Below are 25,768 nucleotides of genomic sequence, written 5' to 3' on the forward strand. Positions count from 1 at the left end.
TGGGCGAAAAGCCCATATGATAAGTTGGCTCGGTTATGGGCATGCTGTGTGAAACATGGGATGATGGAGTGGGAGACGCTGATCCGTCAGAAGTAATGTCTTGTTTACAACAGATTTCAGTAGAGAGGGGAAAGGAATGTGCCGCGCTAGGCAGGCGGGGTTGGGTTCTCCTGCATTCCTACCGAACGATACATCAGAAAAATGTGGAAATGAAGGATAATATTTTGCGACTGGAAAAAGAGTTAGCTGCTGAGAAACAAATTGCGTTAATGCAGCAGATTCAGATGAAACTTTTCAAAGATAAAGCTGACAAATATCAGGCTGTGGCTGAAAGGGCAGCAGTCCGAGTAGCCCGATATAAGTATAGAAAAAGACGGGGCGGGGTCAACCAAAGAAAAGTGGCAGCGGTAATCGCTACCGCAGATGTAAATTGGGATCCCGATAAACGGGATGGAGACATCTTTGACTCAACAAGTCCAGAGAGTAGCTCGACAAATGAGTTTGATTCCAAAGCAGAAATTAATCAAAAGGCAGTGGCAGCCAAGCCGGTCAGAAGACGCCATGCTCGGCCCCACCCGCAGGACCCTGAAGGAGGGGTTGTGGATTTAACCACGCTGGAAGATTACACTCAGCAGGAGGTTGGAGAAATCATTATTCGTTTGAGGCAAAAGTCAGGGGAACCTTTATTGACATGGATGGTGAGATTGCTAGACGGGGGAGCAGCAGGGTTGTTCGTAGATGCTGCAGACTCACCGCGCTTTTTGCCTTTGTCCAATGACACTAATGTACAGGAGGTCTTAAGGGCAGGGCCGCCCCCTGATGAGAATGGCAAACTTTCACAAATGTCTTTGTTGAACTTAGCGGCCCAAGCATGTAACCGCAAGCACCCCATTACCACAGATTGTCCTAGCGAGGAAACAAAGAGGTATACTTTGAAAGAGGCGATTCAAAAGGTCAGAGAGCATGCTACGAAAGAGGCAATTCATGTAGATGCTCCAGGACACATGGGGGCCGTGTCGCTCTCAGATTCAACTAGAAACATGGTGATCAGGACTGCACCGCCCGCTTACAAAAGTGTCATTATGACTTTGCTCGTAGGTATGATGGGCAAACCTACAGATGAAGTAGTGGATGCCATTCGGCAACCGGCAGATTTAGGGGAGTGAGATAAGAGTGATAACAAGCCACGGGAGAGAGAGGGGCATAGTGAGAGAAGAACTGAAGGCAGGAGGCAAGATAGTAGAGACTCCCGAGTGTCCAGAAAAGACATATTTTTGGCCCTGTTAAAAGATGGTGTGCCACGGGAAGAAATTGATGGCATTGAAACCAGGGTCATGTACGAACTATACAAAAAAAGAGGGCTTGCAGCCAAGGAGCGCAACAAGCAGGTTAAGGTGACTAAGCCACAGAGGGACACCACACCTTCTACCCCTCCTGAGGAAGAACAGGAATAGGGCTCTATGGGGACTCCTTCCCCATACCAACCGACATATGCTGTTTTGAGGAAGGTGGTGAGTGCGATGCTAGAGGCAGAGTCGGGTTACACTCATTCAAAATTTGACTAGGGTTATGGCCAAGCTCCGGCAGCGTCTGCTCGCATAAAAGTGGATAGGCGGCCCCATGTTAATGTTAAGATTTTTGGGGACCAGGAAATACGCAAGGGGTGCGAGCATTGATAGACACCGGGGCGGAGGCCTCTCTGATTCACAGAAATCCGACACGATTCAAAGGCAGACACTTTACTATTACAGGTCTAGGGGGGAAGGAGACCCCCGCAGTTCAAGCTGAAGTGGAAATGAAAATAGGCAGTTTGGCTAGGCAGAAATACCAAGTGTTGATTGTCCCGATACCTGAGTACATAATTGGCTTTGACATTCTGGAAGGGTTGACTTTGGGACTTGGAGGTAAAATGTACCAGTTTGGGGTGAGTGCATTGACCTGTACACCCATTACAGTAGGCAAATTGAAGATGCCCCCAGTACGGGTGCCTGTGGCGACCAAGCGGGTAGCAATGAAGCAATACCGCATTCCTGGGGGGTACAAGGAAATTTCAGACACCATCAAAGAGTATGTAGAGGCGGGTGTGTTAGGACCTATCACTACCGCATGGAACAACCCCTTCTGGCCTGTCAAAAAAGGGGATGGGTCTTGGAGGATGACGGTGGATTACCGCGAGTTAAATAAACACACTCCTCCCTTGGTGCCCGCAGTCCCAGACGCCATTACCTTGATTGAAAATGTCCAAAAGTTTGAGGGGACTTGGTATGCAATGGTAGATTTAGCCAATGCATTTTTATCTGTGCCAATTGCTGAAGAGTGTCAAGAGCAGTTTGCATTTTCTTGGAGCGGGCATCAGTACACCTTCACAAGGTTACCTATGGGGTACATACATAGCCCGACTGTCTGTCACCGGATGGTGGCAGAGCACTTAGACAAGATACCGTGTAAACCTGACATACAAATCTCTCACTACATTGATGATATTTTGATTCAGGGCAAGGATGAGCGCAGTGTGCAAAACCAGTTAGAAGTCATTATGGAGGGATTGAGGAAGGAAGGGTGGGAGATTAACCGGAACAAGATTCAAGGCCCAGCTGAGACAGTGATATTCCTAGGGATTCAGTGGCATAATGGGCATCGAGAAATGGTGCCGAAGGCCCGACAGAAAATACTTGAGTTTACCACTCCAATGAACAAAAAGCAAGCTCAGCAGTTCATAGGGCTGTTTGGGTTCTGGAGACAGCACATTCCCCATTTAAGGCAGATACTGGCCCCCCTTTACAAAGTGACACGAAAGAAATATGAGTTTCAGTGGGGGGAAGAGCAGCAGAAAGCATTTGAGTTGGCGAAAGACACCGTGCAGCAGGTGCTCGATCTATGGCCATTAAAGGAAGGCGAAGTGGAATTGAATGTGTCTGTACAAGACAATTACACTAACTGGAGTGTGTGGCAGAAACAGGACAGGAAACGTGTGCCATTGGGGTTCTGGAGTCGTAAGTTGCCCGATGCTGGTAATTCATACTCTCCATTCGAAAAGCAGTTGCTGGCATGTTACTGGGCCCTGGTTGATACTGAGCCAATGACGGTGACCATGATGTATTGATGAGGCCAAAAATACCGATTATGCAATGGGTGTTGAGTTCTCCTAAAACACACAGAATAGGACATGCACAGGAAGCCAGCATAATTAAATGGAAATGGTACATTCAAGACAGAGCCAAATCAGGAAAGGGTGGGGTTGCAAAATTACATGAGCAGGTAGCCAACATACCGCCCTCAGATTACATACCACCAGAAGTGACGGAGAAACACGAGTCTCCCGTGAAATGGGGAGTACCATATGGCGATTTGACCGTAGAGCAGACAGAGCATGCCTAGTTTACAGATGGCTCAGCCCGATATGTGGGAACAGAGCGATACTGGAAAGCGGTGTCATATAATCCCAAGACAAAAAAGATTTTGACAATGTCAGGGAAAGGGAAGAGCAGTCAGTTTGCAGAGCTTTACGCAGTTTACCAAGCATTAAAACAAGAGACCCCTGGTCGATGTCATTTGTACACAGATTCATGGTCAGTGGTGAATGGGTTGGCGGTGTGGCTGCCAACCTGGCAAAAGAATGGGTGGAAGATTCATTCAAAAGAGTTGTGGGGAAAAGAACTGTGGCAAGATATTGCGGAAATGTTATCACAAAGTGAAGTCACGGTGTATCATGTGGATGCGCATTGTGCTACAGATTCATTAGAACGTTGGTTTTATTCTATTGCAGATGAACACACCAAGATTTCATCTGTGGATGCGGAGGCTCAGGAAGATGATTTGGAGGGTTTGGCCAAGTAGGCACATCAGAAATGTGGGCACCTTGGAGAAAAGGCTACTATCAGGTGGGCACAAGTTCGATGAATTAGTATTCCTTTAGAATAAAGTCATCTTGCAATGTCCGGTGTGCCAACACCAACAGCATAGGCTTATCCCTCAGATTGTTCACGGCACATTCGAAGAGGAAAGTTACCAGGTCAAATTTGGCAGATCGATTATATCGGTCCTCTGCCAATCAGCAAAGGTTGTCAGTATGCATGCACCATTGTGGATACCTACTCTGGATACATGATGGTTTTGCCATGCAAGCGTGCCTCACAACTGAATACCATTAAGTTGCTAGATCAGATCACGTTGCATTACTGTTACGATCCGCGCAGTACCGCCCACCTCCCAGCGCAGCACAACACCACCCACCTCCCAGCGCAGCGCAACACCGCCCATCTCTCAGCGACATCTTACCTACGGCGGTGGCCTTGGCCGAGCGCCCCCCTTCAGAGGCCATGGTGCCGGACTCCCCGGAAGAGGAAGGCGGCGCGTGACAGCTTGGAGACTGTAGCCGCGATGGCGCTGGGGTGGATTGAGCCTCACCACCCCGTCGTCCTGGTCACCTAGGCAACGCCCAGGTGTTGCCGTAGGAGCGGCCCGCTCGTCCAATCATGTTGCTGCTCCCCGGTTGCGAGGGTCACGTGATACGCTGCGTCGCTCACGTAACCCGAACACCGGTTTAAAAGAACGCGGAAGCTGAGTCTCCGCGCTTCTCAGCTGTTTCCGGCGATACGAGTGGCGTTGTGTTGGATCTTGGAACTCTGGTTTTTGAACTCTGGCTTCTGATTATTTCTGGACTGTCTTTGCCTGCTCCTTGGATTTGGTTGCTTGAACTATTGCTTACACGGATTTTGGAACTCTCTGGCGTGAATCATCGGACCTGCTTACGGATTACGGACTTGGCTTTTGGAACTTTCAAAGATTGTATCTCTTGGATTTTGGACCCGGTTTTTCTTGGGACACTACTTGGAACCGCCTTGGAAACTCCCTGACTCAAGGGTGTTTTGGTTGGACTTCGGCTCAGCACCACGTACAGCCCCTAAATGTGGGGGTCCTGAACACCTACCTTCCCGGCTGTCTTCCCGTCCTGGTTACCCTTCCTGATTGGTAGGTCCCACTCCATTATCTTGATTATTGATTATTCCCATATTCTTTACCCTGTACTTACACTCACCTGCTTTTTCCTTTGCAGTACCTGGTACCCGTATTCACGGCCCTTTTCTCCTTCGCTGGAGCTTGGGGGACGGAGGTACCCATAGACATCGCAGAGGTTCGTTGTAACAGACTGAGAAGCCTTCTCTGCTTTGGCTATGGATGCCGCCGCCGGGGACCAGGTAGCTGCTCTGGTACAAGCTATCACGGTTCTCAGAGCCGACATGTCTGCTGCCACGGCAGCCATTCATCAGCGGCTAGACACCATACAAAGCGAATGTCATGCACTCCCCCCTGATCCGGAATTCGGGGACAATATTCCCCAGATGATCCCACCAGCTCCTGCTCCGAATACTACCCCGATCTATGTTCCCACACCGTTTCCTTTGGCCCCCCCGAAAAGTTTCATGGAGACCCCAGTAAATTCCGTACATTTATTAACCAATGTAAACTCCATTTCTTGTGCCGCCCCTTAGCCTTTCCCGATTCCACAACGAAGGCAGCATTCACGCTCTCACACCTGGGAGGCATAGCAGCCGCCTGGGCCAACCCACTGTTAGAAACAAACAGTCCCGTATTATATGATTTCGATTTGTTAATCACGGAAATGACAAGAGTGTTTGATACTAGGCACAAAGCACAAACCCGGGACTTAGAATTATTAGAATTGGTTCAGGGTAAGAGTTCATTAGTGGATTACATTACTCGCTTTAATCAATTATCAGTAGAGACGGCATGGCCGGAAAATAAAAAGGCTGTGGTGTTTTATCGCGGCCTAAATGAGGCAATGAAGGATGCACTAGCAGTAGTTCCTTCCCTGCAAGCTCAATATCCCGAACTCGTGGATCTGACACTTCAGGTCGATGCTCGAAGGGCTGAGAGAAGAGTTGAGGCTAAAAGACCCGTTCCCTTTTCAAATCCCAATACCAGCGATTCTCCTCCTGAACCTATGCAAATAGGTGGGGTACGTAGTCCCATTACGGCTACCGAAAGGGAACGCCGTCGGACCTCCAATGCATGTTTTTACTGCGGGTTGAATGGACATTATGTCCGGGAATGTCCTCGACGTCCTAAACCTAAGGCGGAGGATTTTCGGAAAGCCCGTCCCTAAATGAGGGGGTTCGGACGGGTCCTCCCTTTTCTTCCTCCTCGCCTGCAACATTTGCGGGACCCATGCATATTCAGGCCCTTCTCTTTTTCCCTGGCAACACTCCCCATCAGGTGTGCTTGGCAATCGATTCAGGAGCCACGGGGAACTACATTGACATCGCCCTCGCTGCCTCGCTTAACTTACCCATCCTGAACAAACGACGACCGGAACCTGTGCAAGCAGTTGATGGTTCATCACTCATTTCGGGCCCCATTAAGCAACAGACAGCTCTTTTAACCCTGGTCATCCACGAAAAACACAAAGAAACCTTGTCATTTGATCTTATCACGACACCACAGTACGGTCTCATCTTGGGTCTTCCGTGGTTGCGAACCCACAACCCTATCATTGATTGGACCCAGAGTAAAGTGTTCTTCGAATCCCCCTACTGTCAAGATCATTGTTTGGTATACCCAGAATCGGTGACCTCTCCTTCCCAAGTGCTGGGTGCTTTGGCTCACTTGCAGCTCACGGATGTGCAGGATATGGAGTCAGATCCTCCTAACCATGTCATAGGAGTCACCGCTTCTGGCATACCTGCAGAATACAGGGATTACCTGGACGTTTTTGATAAAGGAAAGGCTGAAGAACTCCCGCCCCACAGACCTTATGATTGCCCCATCGACCTCATCTCGGAGGCCGCAATTCCTTGTGGTCGGATCTATTTCTTGTCACCCACGGAAGATCAGGCTCTCAAGGACTACTTACAGACCGCCTTAAGAATAGGCCACATTCGGCCATCACAGTCCCCTGCTGCCAGTCCTATCTTTTTCGTTCCTAAGAGGGAAGGGGACCTACGTCCTTATGTAGACTACCGCCGTCTCAACCAAATCACCATTAAGAATCGTTACCCGATTCCTTTAATAAACCCCCTTTTAGACAATCTTACTCACGCGGTACTGTTTACCAAGCTCGACCTCAGGGGGGCCTACAATCTTATCCGAATTAGAAAAGGGGACGAGTGGAAAACCGCTTTTTGCACCCGACATGGACTCTATGAATATACCGTTATGCCTTTCGGACTCTGCAATGTCCCGGCGACATTTCAGAGATTCATGATTTGACATCTTCCATGATATCCTAGATATATTCGTCATAGTCTATCTAGACGACATTCTGATATACTCCTCTTCTTTTTCCTTACACGTAACTCACGTTAGAGAAGTACTCCATAGACTCAGGACCAATGCCTTATTCGCCAAACCTGAAAAATGCCTCTTTCATGTCTCCGAAGTGGATTTCTTGGGGTTTCACATCACTCCTAAAGGCCTTTCCATGAATGCCACCAAGGTTGATGTTGTCTTGAAATGGCCTGTACCCACGACACTCAAGGCTTTGCAATCGTTTCTCGGGTTCGCAAATTTTTATAGGAGATTTATTGCAGGGTTTTCCTCCATAGCTGCACCACTTACCCGCCTGACCAGCCCTCGAGAACCATACACTTGGGCGAAAGCACAGGATCTGGCCTTCGAGACATTAAAGGCCGCCTTCACTTCCATACCCATTCTGCAACACCCAAACCCGGAGCTGCCTTTTATAGTGGAGGCAGACGCCTCGTCATTCGCATTAGGTGCGGTGTTGTCGCAAAATTGTCCCATCTCGGGGTTATTACACCCCGTTGCCTATCACTCCCGCAAGTTCACCGCTACCGAACTACATTACACTGTAACCGAAAAAGAGCTGCTCGCTGTCAAAGACGCATTTCAGGTTTGGAGACACCATCTGTTGGGAGCAAAAAACCAAATTGTTGTTTATTCTGATCATCGCAACCTGCAAGATCTGGCGAACCTGAAATGCGTAAACAGTCGACAAGTCCGTTGGCACCTGTTTTTCTCCGCCTATGACTTTGTCATACGACACCGTCCTGGCATTGGTCATGGTAAAGCAGATGCTCTCTCACGCCTACAAGGTGGAGAGTCTCTTCCTGTGTTCCCTGAACACATCTTAGAAAAAAATCATGTCATCTGTCTATGTACCCCTTCAATCGACCTAGTCAGTGTCATCCGCACTTGGGCTTCTACGCACTCCGATGAAATGAGTGACTGGGATTTAGAGTATCGTGAAGGGTTACCCTTCATGCAAGGCCTCTTGTTTCTCCCCACCACGGACACACGCATTCAGGCTCTCGAATGGTCTCATGACGCCCCAGTCAACGGACATCCGGGACAACAAAAGACCCTCACACTATTAAGGAGATGGTGTTGGTGGCCGTCCATGCGTCGAGATGTAACCAACTATGTCCTAAACTGTCCAATTTGTGCTCAATGTAAAAATACTAGAGGACGCCCGTTGGGTCTGCTTCAACCATTGCCCATTCCTCCCCGTCCCTGGCACACTGTAACCATGGATTTTATAACTGATCTGCCGAGGATCCAGGGTCATGATACCATCTGGGTTGTGGTGGATGCATTCACCAAAATGGCACGTTTCGTTCCATGCACCGGCATCCCATCAGCACCAACACTAGCCAAATTGTTTTTCCAATCGGTATTCTGTCTCTTCGGATTACCTTCAGTAATCATTTCCGATAGGGGCTCCCAATTCACCTCTAGGTTTTGGCGGTCCCTCACTCGCCTCTTGGGAATTGATGCTCGTTTCTCGTCTTCATATCACCCCGAGACTGATGGCCAGATCGAACGCTGTAACCAGACACTAGAACAGTATCTCCGCAGCCTTTCTCTCCAACATCAATATACCTGGTTCCAAGTTTTGCACCTTGCGGAATTCGCATATAACAACGCACCTCATTCTGCCACTGGTTTCTCTCCGTTTTATTCCATGTATGGGCAACATCCCCGAGTCTTTCCCATTCCTGACTTCTCCAATACATTAACTCCTGCGGCTGCTGACTGCATTAGGGATCTGAAAAGCGTACATGCTCAGACCCTGGTGCATTTAAAGGACGCCCGGACTGCCATGTGCCGTGCGGCCAATAGACATCGTGCCACGAGCCCTTGTTACTCGGTTGGGGATAAGGTGTGGTTGTCCACCCGTCACCTACGGATACCTGGTTGCCGTGAGCTCCTTCCCCGTTTTGTTGGCCCGTACCGTATTTCGAGGGTCATTAACCAAGTGGCCTTTCGTCTAACCATTCCTTCCTCTTGGCGCATTCACCCGGTGTTTCATACTTCCCTGTTGAAACCTTGCCGGCCCCTCACGAGACCACTACTGCCGCCGGCTCCTCTGGTGCAAGGGTCCTCCGATGAATATGAGGTGAAGGACATATTGGGTTCGCGCCTTCGTAATGGGGTCTTGTACTACCTGATTGATTGGGCTGGCTTCCGCCCGGAAGAGAGGTCTTGGGAGCCTGCGTCTCATGTTCATGCCCCCCTGCTTGTATCACGATTCCATCGAGAGCATCCGTCCTGCCCACGTGGACGTGGGCCTTTGGGTGGGGGTTCTGTTACGATCCGCGCAGTACCGCCCACCTCCCAGCGCAGCACAACACCACCCACCTCCCAGCGCAGCGCAACACCGCCCATCTCTCAGCGACATCTTACCTACGGCGGTGGCCTTGGCCGAGCGCCCCCCTTCAGAGGCCATGGTGCCGGACTCCCCGGAAGAGGAAGGCGGCGCGTGACAGCTTGGAGACTGTGGCCGCGATGGCGCTGGGGTGGATTGAGCCTCACCACCCCGTCGTCCTGGTCACCTAGGCAACGCCCAGGTGTTGCCGTAGGAGCGGCCCGCTCGTCCAATCATGTTGCTGCTCCCCGGTTGAGAGGGTCACGTGATACGCTGCGTCGCTCACGTAACCCGAACACCGGTTTAAAAGAACGCGGAAGCTGAGTCTCCGCGCTTCTCAGCTGTTTCCGGCGATACGAGTGGCGTTGTGTTGGATCTTGGAACTCTGGTTTTTGAACTCTGGCTTCTGATTATTTCTGGACTGTCTTTGCCTGCTCCTTGGATTTGGTTGCTTGAACTATTGCTTACACGGATTTTGGAACTCTCTGGCGTGAATCATCGGACCTGCTTACGGATTACGGACTTGGCTTTTGGAACTTTCCAAGATTGTATCTCTTGGATTTTGGACCCGGTTTTTCTTGGGACACTACTTGGAACCGCCTTGGAAACTCCCTGACTCAAGGGTGTTTTGGTTGGACTTCGGCTCAGCACCACGTACAGCCCCTAAATGTGGGGGTCCTGAACACCTACCTTCCCGGCTGTCTTCCCGTCCTGGTTACCCTTCCTGATTGGTAGGTCCCACTCCATTATCTTGATTATTGATTATTCCCATATTCTTTACCGTGTACTTACACTCACCTGCTTTTTCCTTTGCAGTACCTGGTACCCGTATTCACGGCCCTTTTCTCCTTCGCTGGAGCTTGGGGGACGGAGGTACCCATAGACATCGCAGAGGTTCGTTGTAACAATTACGGAGTGCCTTTGCAAATTCAAAGTGACAACGGGTCACACTTCAAAGGCAAATTAATTCAGGACTATTGCCAGGAGAAGAGTATAGAGTGGCTCTATCACGTGCCCTATCACCCGGAAGCATCAGGGTTAATTGAAAGAATGAATGGGTTGTTGAAAGAACAGCTACGCAAATCTGGAGATGGCAGTTTGGCAGGTTGGCATGATCGTGTGTTTGATGCGGTGCACGTGTTGAATAATAGACCGGGGACCAATCATGAGACTCCATTGTTGCGACTGATGACTCCTGCTTTACAGATTCAACCTAACCTAGTTAGAGAGACTCCATTGTACTGGGAAATTACCCCGGGCTCTTTAGCTCCCTATCGGGCGACTCCCGAGTCAGCAGGGGTAGACTTGTATTCTCATGAAGAAATCAGATTAGACCCGAGAGGGATTGTTGTGATTGAAACAGGGATTGGGGTACAAATTCCTCCAGAGCATATGGGATGGATTGCCCCTAGATCTGGACTAGCATTGAAGGGAGTTCAAGTGCTGGGAGGGGTCATTGATGCTGATTACCAAGGCGAGATCAAAGTCATCTTGATGAATAGTGGGGACCAAGTATTACCGATTCATAAGGGTGATAGAGTGGCTCAGCTAATTATCATCCCTGTTAAGTTGTCCATGATTAAAAAGGGGGAGCCTCCCAAAGTGTTAACTACCCGTGTGGATCGTGGTTTTGTCTCTTCAGACAGCATGATACCGGGTGCAAAGGTGTGGGTCGAAAGGCCAAGTGGTCCACCAGTGCCCGCAGATGTTATTGCGTCAGGCAAAGACCAGGTAGTCTTAGTAATGGAACCTGGTAAAGACAAATGGCAGTATGTGCCCGCAGACAAATGTTACCTAAGGGAGTGATTTTGAACACTGATATCTCTTTTCTGGGTTTGCCTTGTAGTTCCTGTGTCTGGCTGGTGTGATTGTGGAACTAAATGGACTCCATTTGGGAGAGTCAAACGGCATGATGCTCCGGATGAAAAATGTCATATCTGTGCCAACGATCCATGTGAGACCGATGATGAGGAGCAATGATGTCCGAAAGCAACTCGATACTGATGCCGAAAAGCCAGCCAGACCAACGACATGGATTCATGAAAGGCGACGAACACGTCAGGTGCAAGTGCAAACAACATTGATGCCAGCTATGCAAGAGGCGTCTTTAGGATGGCGAAAATATTCCCTGATGATTACCCAAACGGAGAATATGTGGACATACCTGGCACAACAGATACTCAACATTACGCACTTTTGCTTAACCAATGTGCCCAATGCTGAAGCTTTACTGACTACGTGTTTAGTTGCAGTGCCGACGCCAGTTCCGGTTCTGAAGCACATTTTTGGCGTCACACACAATGATTCGTTAGTTCAAGATTCCGATATCAGACAATCCTTTTCCGTCTATGAATACTGCAGGTTTTCCCAGGAAACGGATCGCAAATGGAGAAACTTGACACGTATAACCTACAATATAACTAAAGGCGATGTGTGCTACTTTATGACCTGCAATGCTAAAGAAATTGGCAAATGCCAACAGCTAAATTTAACCAAACAGAAAAATCAAACTGTGTTCGAGAAACAATTGTGTTCACGAGTTCCAAGCACATGTACCAGTGTGAATAATACTATGTCTTGCAATCATACCGTGATAGCTGCCAGTCATCTGAATCATGTGAAACTTCCAACAGGATGGCTCTTTTCATGTGGCAACATCACATACACCTCCATTCCAGCTAACATTTCTGGAGGTCCATGTGCCTTAACTCGATTAGGACTAATGATGTTCCCTTTACACCCAGCAATATCTCGAAGCAAAAGATCAACTTTCGAATCTGTGGGTCTATCCCCCGATTGTGATTCACATGTGCATTTGCTATCAGAAGCTGAAGTTCTAGCATTAACCCTTTAATTAGTGGGAGTTTGGTGTTTAGCTGCTGGGGGGTACAAGTCTTTGATCAAATTAGCATGTTTAGTCAATCATACTTCCCAAGCTTTAGAAGAGTTACTCCTTGACAGCAAAGTTATTAGAAAAGCTACTTTGCAGAACAGAGCTGCTGTTGATTACTTATTGCTGAAGCATAATTTAGGTTGTAACGCAGTTGAAGGTATGTGTTTGTTTCAATCTAAGTGACCATTCACGATCCATTGAAAGTCATATTTGAGGTTTGAGGGATCTCATTTCTGAAGTGTCCCAAGAGCATACTGGGAATTGGTGGGATTGGTTATTTTCATGATGTTGGGGGTACACTGCGTTACGCTTTTGCTTGTATTTGCATTATATTAGCTATCATAATAGCTTGTTGTTGTTGTATTCAATGTATTCCCAACTTGGTTCTAATATTTCGTCGGTTTCAAAGACCGCCTTCTTTGCCACTGGGCTATGGAAGGTAAATATCCAAGGGTGGATTGTGGTGTTCGAGCTAAAACATGGCGCTGGTGCGCAGTGCATTCTGGGGGCACTCAATGCCATAATGGATATTTATCCATGCCTCAGTGGAAAGCTGCACTTGCTTTGCGAAACAACATGTTTTCAACGTTATTCGCTGACGGGTTTGAAATGCAGGCCTTCTCACCCAAGGACACGGCGCTGGGAAAGCTAAGATCCGCAGGTGCCGGCTGGTACCTGATAACGAGGTTTGTTTTGGTCTGCTATGCTTGCGCCAAGGTTTTGAGATGAGTTATGAAATTGTTTTCTGGGGCGTTTAGGAGAGGGAAGCGCTTTGCTCCTTGAGGTTACTGTCAGTTGACCCAGCTGGCAACCAACGGTCACCCATCAAGGCGCAAGCGCATTGCCAGAAGGTTCGAGAAGTTGCCACCCCTTGTTGAGGAGGGCATATATGCAGAAACCCTCAACGGTCAGACGGGATAAGCACAAAGACCTCAGTCGGAGGGGGGATGCCCTGGTCCGATATACCTATGGGCTGTTGTGCTCTCGGCCTGGCTGTTATCGGGGTCTTTCAGCCGCTTCTGGCGAGATGAGGTTTCGTCAAGTTACGCCCATGGTGATGTATTCTTGCTAATTTACTGTCTTTCCTATGATTTATCTGATCTATGCTTGTATTGTATATATGCCTAACTATGAATAAATAGCCGTATAAGTGCTACTTACTCTCTAAGTGTGCGTGTGGTTGTAAGTCATTGCGTTGTCTACCTGCGTTCAAAGTATTGGCTCTGCGGCTGTACTGGTGATAAATTACTGTCCGTGCATTATTGGCGTGCAATACACAGGGTAATTCATGGAATTAATGTGCGCTGACAAGAGGAGCGCAAGCGTGAAAATCACAGCGTACGCGTTCGAAAGCAGCGCACGTAGCCGTTAGTCAATTCATGCAATGCGCTGCGCGTGGCTTACCTAAGATGTGCGCTGAATCCGCGTGTGGTGCACACATCATTGCGACATCCCGAAGGCTGTGCACGAGCCGGCCAGTGAAAGCGCACACATGTCAGCGCAGACACCTAAAAAGGGGGCGGAACACACAGAATGGGGAACAACACGTGAAAATGTGGGCGTTACAGGGGAAGTACCGCTGCCAAATCCTCGCAACGCCCACACGCTCACTAACAACACATATTCATTGAATCGAACGGGGAAATCTGCACACCACAAAAGACATGCTAATCCGGAAACACGTACACCAGGCGGAAGGAGGCGGAAGCAGCCCGCGCAGCATAAAAGTGCGTGCAAACAACAAACAAGCTCAAACGCTATGATGAATATACCGTTCCTTGCAGCAGTGGTCGTGGGACACCGCAGGAGGAGGAGCCAGGCCCCACATTTTTTTAACCAGGACCAGCCTTTTTGGGATGCCTGATGACCAGGTCTATGGCAGGTAGAGGTTTCCCCCCCATATCATCCTAGAACTGGTTGCTGAGTGGGAGGATGACCTCACTTTACCCACCCTGTGCTCCCAAGGACTGAGCCCCTTGGAAAAGGTGCTCAATGTACTGTATTTATTGGCTACTGGGTCATTTCAGCGGACTTGTGCCATAGTTGGGGGCATCTCACAGGCCACACAGTCATGCTGCCTACACCAGGTGTTGGCGATCATGACTGCATGCCCCTCAGTCCGCAGGCACATATACATGCCCAGAACACCTGCAGAAAGGCAGGCCATGTTCCAGGACTTTTACAGGGTGGCACACTTTCCCAAAGTGCTAGGTGCCATTGATTGCACCCATGTGGCTCTACGTCCTCCTAGGGCCACTGAGCACATCTATGGAAACCGCAAGCACTGGCATTCCATCAACGTGCAGGTTGTATGTGATGCCAAGGGAATCATCACCTCTGTATATGCCAACTATCCGGGGTCCAGTCATGATAGTTTCATATTCAGAATGTCAGCCCTAAACCGGGACCTGGAAGCTGGGAGGCATGGCGACACATGGCTCATTGGTGAGTATAAATGCCTCCACACATGCATGCATGTCAGACACTGAAAAATGGCAAAACCCATCTAATAACAACTATTATCACCTCCCCAGGGGACAGTGCCTACCCTCTGAGCACCTACATGATGACGCCAATGCAGAACCCCACCACACCACCCGAGGTAGGCTACAACGCAGCCCATATTGCAACCCGCGGCATAGTGGAGCGCACATTCGGAGTGCTGATGTCACTTTTCCACTCCCTTGACCGCTCTGGTGGCCAGCTGCTATATGTGCCCCCAGTAGTGTGCAGGATCATAATGGCAGCATATGTCCTGCACAACATTGCAACCCAGCGGGGCATGCCGGTGGACATGGTTTTGTCCCCACATCCCCAACCACATGCACAGCCCCTGCGCATGGGAGGGGAAAGGGCACGTGGTGAGGCAATCGGTAGCCAGCTTGTGTCAAATTCTTTCACATAAAATCCCACCCCTGCGGAGTGCACACAGGCCTGGCACATACCAGCTGATAATTGATGATGACAAAAGGGACAGTGAACTGTCACAACCATACCACCCTGAGATTGTTTACCTGGAAGTGCTACATTGTGTGCATCCGTAGCTACTTAAAAAGACCCAATGCTGTATCAGTAAAAGGCACACATTCATGCTGCATGAAGGACTACCCCCTTGCAAAAGAGCACACCCAAATACTGGTCTGTCACCCAACCCCTCCCAAACCCCATCTGAGTTGGCCATTACACCATGGCATGGCATGCAATGTCAAAGCAACCAAATGAATGCACAGCACATCACACAAGTCTCACAAAGTGCACCGTCACAAATTGAAACAGGCCAGAGACAATTCTGTCTCACCTATGAAAAATAAACAGCACATATGAACAAATACTTACCAGAAAGCGCAAACATGAATACAGGACCCAACAGTGGCAATGTATGACACTAACCAATGACAATAGTGCACGTTTTACAACCTGACAAATGCAGCACATAGACCCCTTCCATCTCCAGTGTGTTGCTGGTAGGTAAATGTGGCAGGTTACTGCATATAACATGAACTGTATCTGCAATGGACACAGGCAAGTTAATACATGAAGAAGCTACATGCAAATATGTATAATGGGCAGTATGTTATACAATATACAAATCAACCATGCAGTGGAGAAATCATCAGCAATCCCCACTAGGGTTGTATACACAGTTTGGACTACAGACTGGCCACACAACTGGTGAAAGCCCAATGCCTCTGTGTAAGTAACTGTGACGCAGTGACACCCTTGCGAGCCCATGGAAAGGAGAAGCAGGAGTGGCATATGTGTCAGGACCCCAAACTGCTAACACAAACACAGGACAAGCCTGCATGGGCCCAGCCGGAACACACAGTGGATGCCTAAGGGTGCCACACAAAGCAACAAACTGTGACATGAATAGAAGCAAAAGAATTTTCAACAAAAAATAAAAAAAATAAAAATTAAAACATTAAAATTAAAAATGAAACTGAAAAAAGAAAATTCCAAATAGAAATGAAAAAAGAAAATGAAAATGAAAAAATAAAAATAAAAATGAAAATGAAAAATGAAAATGAAAATGAAAACTAAAAATGCAAATGAAAATGAAAATTACTAATAAAAATTGCAATTGAAAATGAAAAATGAAAATGGAAAAAGAAAAATGAAAATGAAAAAATAAAAAAGAAAAATCAAAAATCAAAAATCTAAAATGGCCATGGGTCGATCGGGGGGGGACCAACCAGGAGGGGGGAGGTACAGGGTGCACCCCAACACCCACATGCGTGGATGTTGAAAAAAAAAACCTCCATCTTGAGCTCATGACCTGCTCGGCTACCCGATAGTGGAAGAACTGCCGTTGCTGTCGTCACCCTCTGGTGCTACATTAGAAGGTGTGCGTGGTATGGGAGGCAAAGCCCTGGCATGATCCTCCATGGCAGCAATGGCTGCAATCATGCAGGTCTGAAAGGTTTGGTTCTGCAGGATGATGATCTGGAGATCCCCATGCAGCACCTCACCGGTAGCACAGACTTCTGCCTGCGAGGCCTCACATGATGCCCGGATCTCCTCACGGCTTGCCTGGAGTTCAGCTGAGATTGTGTGTGTTAGCTGCTCCAGCTGCTTTTCTGACCTTGTACTCTGATATGGCTGTGCGCAGAGTCTCCAGTTCAGCCCGTCGGTCCCTGTTGGCCGCCAACATGTCCTCCCTGTGTGAGCAGCACATGGACTCAGTTGCCTGCCGCTAGAGCTCCACCTGTCTTTCTGGTGGGAGAATGGAAGTGGCCAACCTATCTTATACGATGCCCTCTGTTGTGCTGCAATAGTATACATGGAGTTCTCCCACACTGTATTGCCCGGTGGCGCACGGCCACCGCGTTGGCAGACACTCCACCTGTTTGGCCCAAGGTGATGTGCACCTTGCTGTGCTGTCACTGCCTGAGGCTGCGGGACTGCATTACTCCTTTGATCTGCCGGCCCAGGAACAGGAGCAAATATAGTGGAGTATGATCCTGTATCCGTAACCGCAAGAGGCAGGCATTCCAACACTGAATGGGCCATTGACGAGTCTACCCCAGTGCATGTGTGTTGGACAGAACAGCATCCCTGCCAGAAACACTCACCTGCGATGGGATATTTGTCTCAATGTCTGATTCAGCACCTGAGCCATAGAGGTCATCAGAGGTGTACCCAGACACACCCGTGGACAGGGTGGTCGGTAGGACTAATGGATTTTCCTGCTCCACCACCCCACATCCTCTACTGTGCCTGGTTGGTGGTCTGAGTACTCCTGCCCCTGTGCCATCTCCTCCTCCTCAACAGCATCTAGTGCCTCATCACCTGCACAAAAATAAAACAAAAGTAATCAAGACAGGCATGAACAGCATAGCGGATACATATAGGCATCACAATCTACACATTTAAATACATTAATGAGATATGTCACACATGACACTAACTCTGGCATGCATTCAGTGGCAATGAAGTGGAAGGGGACCCTAAAAGCAGACACTGAGGACTCCAAAATGGAAAAGCAACACATGTGCTGTACGGTGCATAGCACCTGCATCACACATTAGCCTGTGAGTGGCAGGGACAATCCACAAACATGACACATGCCAGCACACAGATGGCACGTAGCATAGCCATGGTAGAATTGACAAGGACACCCAGATGGTAGTAAATCAGTACTGTCCCCCATCCATGTGAGATGCACATCATGAAATAGAACATGCAAAAGAGTGTGACAAAACACACGTGTCACACACTGCAACAACACCAGTGTTTACTAATACAGTGATGGGAGGCACATGGATACATCAATGGTAGGTCACTTGGACATGACACAAGTCAATTGTCAAGTTGAACATTCAAACAGGGATCCAAAGTGATCGGGTGCAGTGTATGTGTGGGTGCACAAAAGTCAATCAGCCTGATTGATGAAATCATTTCCATAAAAAGTTAACAAATGTGGGGCATTGTGGGGTGATATATATGTCTGAAGTATGGTGATTTTGGGGCAGAACGGCACAAAAATGTGTGTTTATCGTGCAAATGATTCCATCAATGAGGCAGAATGAAAAGAAAAACAGTATTAAAAATGTTGTGGCATGATGCCAGTTGAAGGGCAAGTGCAGTCATTATGTGCAAAGTGTTTTCAGCGGTCAGTAGGGATACTGTGAAACCCAAACCCAAGGGCAGGGGATGGTTTGGAGGCACCACATGGGTCACATATAGCAGTCATTACTACACAGCCTGACCTGGCACTCAATCAGAACACATCACCCAAGGAACATACACATGGTCTTGACACACACGTATGGCCACTGACCGGACATTGCCTCAAGATCTGGTAGGTCTCCCACACCTTGGATCTGATCCTCTGCGATGAACCCTCCAACGATTGCCTCATGTTCTGTGAGTTCATCCTCCTCTGGTGGAGACCCACTGCCAGTCACCAGAGTAGAGGCGTGATTGGAAGCCAGATTGTTTTTTGCTTGGCGTTTGAGGTCATTCCACCGCTTTGAGCAATCATCAGCTGTGCGCTTCACAAATCCAAGGGAACTAATCTGGTCCGCAATGCACTGCCACTGGGCCCTACATTGAGCAGTCATAGTCTTGCACCCTACAGTCACCAGCATGTCGCAGCCATGTGCCGCCACACAGCCCACAAGTGCGTCTAGTTCCACATCATTGAAACTCCGCTTCCTTGATGTGCCGGAGGGCAGAGCCATGTCTGGGGTCCCAGCCTGTTCCACAAGAGCATGCTTCTTCCTCTTGAGAGCTGGTGCGGTCCCTGAGGGGCTTACACCGCTCTGGTCGGTAGGGACTGAAGCGCAGGTGGACTGGATACTGGAAGCAGGAAATGGCACGAGGACCAAAGGTCTCACTGCAGGCATTGGATGCTGGGTGCTGTTGCCAGGACCAAGCGGCAAAACTGCCTTGGTGTGATGGTCTGGGACCAACACTGTCCTGGCTGGGTGACTCAGAGCCGGAGTGAATTCAGCTGCAGCTGCCCCTGCAGCCTCCTCACCCTGGCTACTCAGGGCAGCAGATGACATTGCTGCCCCTGATCCACGTGGCCTGGTGACAGCAACTTTCACCGCCACATGTGGCTTTGACTTCATGACACGGAATTCAGCCTGTGAGTCATCCCATGCCAGGTCTGTGACCAATCTGGACTGGGTTAACAGGGCCTGATCTGGGATGGTGTTAGCTGCATCTCCCCAACCCATTGGGGTGGCATAGGTGTCCCTGATTGGTCCTGGACACACTGTCCTCTTGGGCCACCCTGCCCATATTGCCCACCACTGCCACCTTGGCCACCGTGGCCACCATGCTCATCCTGGCCACATCTCCTACCACGGACACCTCTTGGAGGTCGGCCACCTTTGCCTCTCTTAGCACTTGGTCGCCTCTCAACCATGGCACTGTTGTTCTTGTGTGAATGGGAGGTGCAGTAAACAATTGTCTGGGCAATTGGGGTGAAGGAGGCAGGGTACTAGATGGAATATGTACCCCTGTGCTCTAGCAAGGCTGTCTGTGACCCCTGGGGAAGATGACGGGTCATGCAACGATCAGACACCCCAATAAATAAAATTAACGTGCACATGACCCCTAGCCCACGTGTGTGGAATGAAGGTCCCGCACTACGGTGTGGCACCCAGAAACACACAAAAAATTGTACGCGTGGTGAATGCAGGCTACAATGACCATTGAATGGGTGCACGACACACGGGGGCAACCACCGTGGAAAAATATGTGCGCTACTCACCGTCTACCTGGAAAAATAACGTGAAAAAGACTCGCGTGTGCACATAGGCAACACCCCCGCCAAAAGAAGAATTGAGCTGTCTCAGTAAACAAGGAGTACGCACTGCAACAGTTGTGAAGTAATCGCGTGTGAACCAACAAGAAGTACAAGAATCACCCGCTCTCTCTCCAAAAAAAGCACGTACAAGGAAATGGCGTCCTACACGGACCTTTAACCCCTGCCCACAGAAACGCCCACGTGTGCCACATCACTTACGCGCTAATGCACTAATGGCCTTTTCTTGAATTACACGCAGTCACACGCGGACGTGCTGTTTTTGCACGTGCGGATTCACTATGCACCCGTGCCGAGGGAAATGCCTGCGTGCGTTACGTCACTTATGCGCTTATGCGCTAAGGCCCTTTCCTCCAATAACACACTGACATGCTGTTTTTTCACATGCCAATTCACTCTGCATCAAGCTGGCCATGCAACAACACACGTAAGACCACACTCCTGCCCAGAAGGCCATATTTCTGCCCCCGAGGTCCCTGGGGAGCCTCCTACAAGTCATCTGTTGCTGCCTGCCTGCCTGCCTGCCTGCTGCCAACAGTGCCCTGTCATTTGGTGCCTGCACATCAGCCATCTGCAGGGGTCCAATTGCTGTGACCACCCCTGCTGGAACAGAAGACTCCCGACTTTTGTTCCATCACTCCACAGCCCAGCCCCAGGACCCAGTTGCCCACCCACACCTGCCTCGGGGGTTGCCATGTCTGACACAACACCATCAGGCACCAGTGGCAACCCCGCAGCACAGAGGAAGAGGGCTGCCAGCTTCACTGCCAATGAATTTGGCATCCTGGTGGAGCAAGTCCTAGGGCATTATGATGCCCTCTTCTCACCATTGCGTGCCGACAATGAAGGATGGAAGGACATAGTGGGTGCTATCAACGCAAAGGGATTGGAACCCCGCAACATCAAACATGTCCACAAGCGCTGGGAGCACTTCAAGTCCAGGATCCTCAAGAAGGCCCGGCGCCTCTTGGATGCAGCGGATGCAGTGGGGTGCCGGGTCCACCTTACCACCCAGCAGAAGAGGGTCCTGGAGCGCATTCGCCCAGTGCTTCACCACCAGATCCTCAAGATGCAGGCCCGCCTGGAGTCGAGCGGTAAGTGCCCATGCATTGCTATTCAAAAAAGTGTATGTTGCAGTGTGGTGGTGGTTAGCAACTTTCCTTTATGTGTGGCATAGGTCATGTATGGATGTGTGTGTAGGGACATGATGGTGCTGCATGTGAGTCCAGTCAGGCGTGACCCACATGGATGGTGTATGTGTTACATTGCATCATGCGGACCAGCATGCAGAATACACACATGTATGCATGCCTGTGACTGTACTTGGACATGTTTGGGGTGTGTGAGATGGGTGCTGCCGTCATGTAAATGCATGGTGTACAGGTCCGTGTGTCTGAGTAGTGTATGAGTGACTGTTAACTGCCATGGATGCATGACACATGTCCGTGACGATGTGTTGATTCACTGATAAAGTTTAGTCATCCTTGTATCCACTGTGTCTGGGGGTGTACGGGACCAGAGGCATGACCCTCCGGTGATGTGTGTGCATGTGATCAGCATGTCCTATGATGCCTGTGAGTTTCAGGCCACCATTGGATGTTGGACATGGATGCAAATATTTGTTGCATGTGCCATGCCTGTTCCTGCATGTGGGTTGCCTGCACTGACCCATGTGTTGTGGAGGGACATGATGTCAGTGATTTTTGACAGTGCTACTAATGTGCTATTGCTTTGTGTCTAGGGGACTATTGTACAGTACCTGATGCTTGTGTTCAACGTCTCACTTCACACAGTAGCCAGTGAAGAAGAGGGCCGAGATGGCGCCGTGGAGGAAAGCGGCAGGGATCCCTCCACTGGCCAGCGGCGCAAGGCCCAGTCACCCTCCCAGGACATTCCATCATCTTGGAGCTAGGGGACTGGTGCCGCGTCTGTCACTATGGCTGCAGCGGAAGGGGTGGGGGACCCCCACAGGGGCTGGCAATGGCGGAAGACGGTGCGGTGACATCCAGGTTGGTGGTGTACACGGAGGAGGAGGAGGCTGCATCCAAGGTGCACATGGGGCCTGGTGGGTCTGGTACCACTGGTGCAAGTAGTGCAGTTCAGGGGCAGGGGCAGGTGGCAGCACAGGTCGCCACAGAGGGGCCTGTGCATGTCACTGTCCCTGACACTGTGACTGCATCACCATGCACCAGCACTGGGCATTGAGGGCATTGCACAGGGCATTGAGGTGGGCTGAGTCCCACGAGGCAACTCGCAAGGAGTTGGAGGAGGCCATGGCTACATCCCTGCGATACCTCAAGGCCAGGGAAGAGGGTCGCCTCTGGAACATCGATGTGGAGTTCGATGATGCCCTGGCCCGGAACATCAAAAAGTGAGCCGTCGGACTAGCCCGCCTCCTTTGTACATAGTTATTCAGGTTTAGGTTTCATTTTGTTTATATTTTTATTTGGACTTCACAGACTGTGCTCCACTTTTTGTATGTAGTTGTATTTTATATAGGATTTTAGGTAGGTTTCCTTTTGTTTTGGGATCATGGTCCCTTCTGACCTTCATTGTAAATAGTACCAGACTTATACATACTTTCGTTGTTACATCATCCCATGGAGCAATGGTTTTTTTGTGCTTTTGTTTTTTAATTACTTCATATGGACTTTGTCAATGGACCACTTTTCAGTTTTCATGTTGTGGATTTTTGTTTTTCATTGGATTGTACTTTATTTTTGGTATTGCATTCATTATTTCTTCATTTGCATGTGTGTTTTTCATTATGTCATTTTTTATTTTGTTTAATACATTTCATATATCTTCACTATTGGTGTTATGTACTCTCATTGATTTTGTGCATGTCTCTATGAGCATTGGCTCAGTCATGTGTTGCCACTGTGTGGCTCTGTTGGACATTTATTCATGGTCATGCTGGTTGTTTCCAGACTCTCATGGCATGGGTAATTTGAGAGTGGATGCAGTGGATGGTTGCGTGCTTGCACTGGAGATGCGTGCTTGCACTGGAGGGCATGGTCAGGGTGGATGGGTTGCCTGTGGGGCATGGCAAGGGGTTGTAAGGGTGTCCCCTGTAGTGTGGGCTGCCTGCGGGGCATAGGGAAGGGCTGTAGGGGTGTCCCCTGTTGTGTGGGCTGGCTGTGGGGCATGGGGTGGGGGCAAGGGCACACCCGGGAGGGCCCACATTGCCAAATCGCATGTAATGCTCCCCGCGTACCCCTAGGAAAATGCATTCCCTGCTTGCGCCAGGTGATTTGCATGTAAAACTCCCCGCGCCCCCCCAGAATACGCGTACCCCACTCGCGCCAGGTGATTCGCATGTAAAACTCCCCCCACATCCCCCCGAATATGCATAACCCGCTCGTGCCAGGCGGATCGCTTGTAAAACTCCCCATGCACCCCCGAATTACATGTACCCCTCTTGCGCCAGGCCAATCACGTGTAAAACTCCCCCTGCACCCCCGGAATATGCATACTCCGCTCGCGCCAGGCTGATGGCATGTAAAACTCCCCGTGCACCCCCGGAATATGCGTACCCTGCTCGCGCCAGGCGATTCGCGTGTAAAGCTCCCCACGCACCCCCGGAATACGCGTACCCCACTCGTGCCAGGCCGATTGCGTGTAAAACTCCCCGCACACCTCTGGAATATGCGTACCCTGCTCTTGCCAGGCCGATCGCATGTAAAACTCCCCATGCACCTCTGGAATACGCATACCCCGCTCGTGCCAGGCGATTCACGTGTAAAACTCCCTGGGCACACCCGGAATACACGTACACCGCTCGCGCCAGGTGAATCACGTGTAAACCTCCCCGCGCACCCCCGGAATGCATGTACCCCGCTCGTGGCAGGCAAATCGCGTGTAAAACTCCCTGCGCACCCCCGAAATATGCATACTCCTCTCCCGCCAGGCTGATGGCATGTAAAACTCCCTGCGCACCCCTGGAATATGCGTACCCTGCTCGCGTCAGGTGATTCGCATGTAAAACTCCCCACGAACCCCCGGAATACGCGTACCCCACTCGCGCCAGGCCGATTGCATGTAAAACTCCCCGCGCACCCCTGGAATATGCATACCCTGCTCTTGCCAGGCCGATCGCGTGTAAAACTCCCCATGCACCCCTGAAATACGCATACGCCGCTTGTGCCAGGCGATTCGCATGTAAAATTAAATTCCCTGCGCACCCCCGGAATACACGTACACTGCTTGCGCCAGGTGAATCACATGTAAACCTCTCCGAGCACCCCTGGAATACATGCACCCCGCTTGCGGCAGGCAAATCGCATGTAAAACTCCCCACGCTCCCCAGGAATACGCGTACCCCACTCACACCAGGCGATTCACGTGTAAAACTCCCTGTGCACCCCAGAATGTGTGTACTCCGCTCGCACCAGGCGAATCGCGTTTAAAACTCCCTGCGCACCCCCGGAATACGCGTACCCCACTCACGCCAGGCCGATTGCATGTAAAACTCCCCGCGCACCGCCAAATACACGCAGGCAGCTCATCACCCCTGACCATGACCCACAGCCAGTTCATCACCCCTGACCATGACCCGCAGGCATCCTACACCACAGGGGGCCACCCTACACCCCTGGACATGCCTGCAAGCAGCCCATCACCCCAGACCATCACCTACAGGCAGCCCATCACCCCAGACCATGCCTCGCAAGCAGCCCATCACCCCAGACCATGACCACAGGCAGCCCACACCACAGGAGACCACCCTAGACCCCTGGCCATGTCCTGCAGGCAGCTCATCACCCCAGACCATGACCCGCAGGCAGCCCACCCCACAGTGGGGACATTTTCCACGCAATTTGCCTGGCGCAGGTGGGGTACGCGTATTCAAGGGGGTTCGCAAGTTGATTTGCACACGTTTTGGCTGCTGCGAGCGGGGTACGTGTATCGAACGGGGTGCGTGAGTACATTTTCACGCATTTTGGCTGCTGCGAGTGGGGTACAAATATTCAAGGGGGTGCGTGAGTACATTTTCACATGTTTTGTCTGCCGCTAGCTGGGTACGCATAGTTTTTTGTCCGATTTCACTGTAGCTGCCCTGTAAACTGGTCCAGGGTTAGCGTGGCCCTTTGCGCCATATATGGGATTTCGATGGCTTTTCCTTGTGCAAGGGGCGTTCTTGGGGGTGTAACTGGCGCTGCGGGATGTTTGCTGCGCCGCGGCTCACAATGGCTTCGGGAATCCATGAATACCCGGTGCGCCAGAATGCTGTTTAGTGCACACGACTGGCACACGCTGGCGCACGCTCCCTCTGTGCGCTGCCCGCGTGTGCTGCTTCTGCGCTGAAATCTATGAATGACCCCCTTAATGTAGCTTATGTGATTTAGGAGGATATGCGGGTTTATATGACTGTTGTAACAAATCCTTAGATCAAGTGCCAAATGTCCAAGCTGTAAGCAAAGACCGGCATGTTGCAATGAAAATAAAATGGTGATTACAAGTTACATAC

General features: G+C 50.1%; 1 protein-coding gene across 2 annotated transcripts in view; it reads left to right on the forward strand.

Moving 5' to 3' along the window:
- LOC138520916 (cytochrome P450 2A6-like) overlaps positions 1-25,768 on the forward strand; it is a 368,045-nt gene that overhangs the window by 29,790 nt on the left and 312,487 nt on the right. The gene's annotated exons all lie outside the window — the stretch shown is intronic.

The sequence above is a fragment of the Ambystoma mexicanum genome, chromosome 13 (genome assembly GCF_040938575.1).
Source record: "Ambystoma mexicanum isolate Mex_15411 chromosome 13, UKY_AmexF1_1, whole genome shotgun sequence".
In the NCBI taxonomy this organism is placed as follows: Eukaryota; Metazoa; Chordata; class Amphibia; order Caudata; family Ambystomatidae; genus Ambystoma; species Ambystoma mexicanum.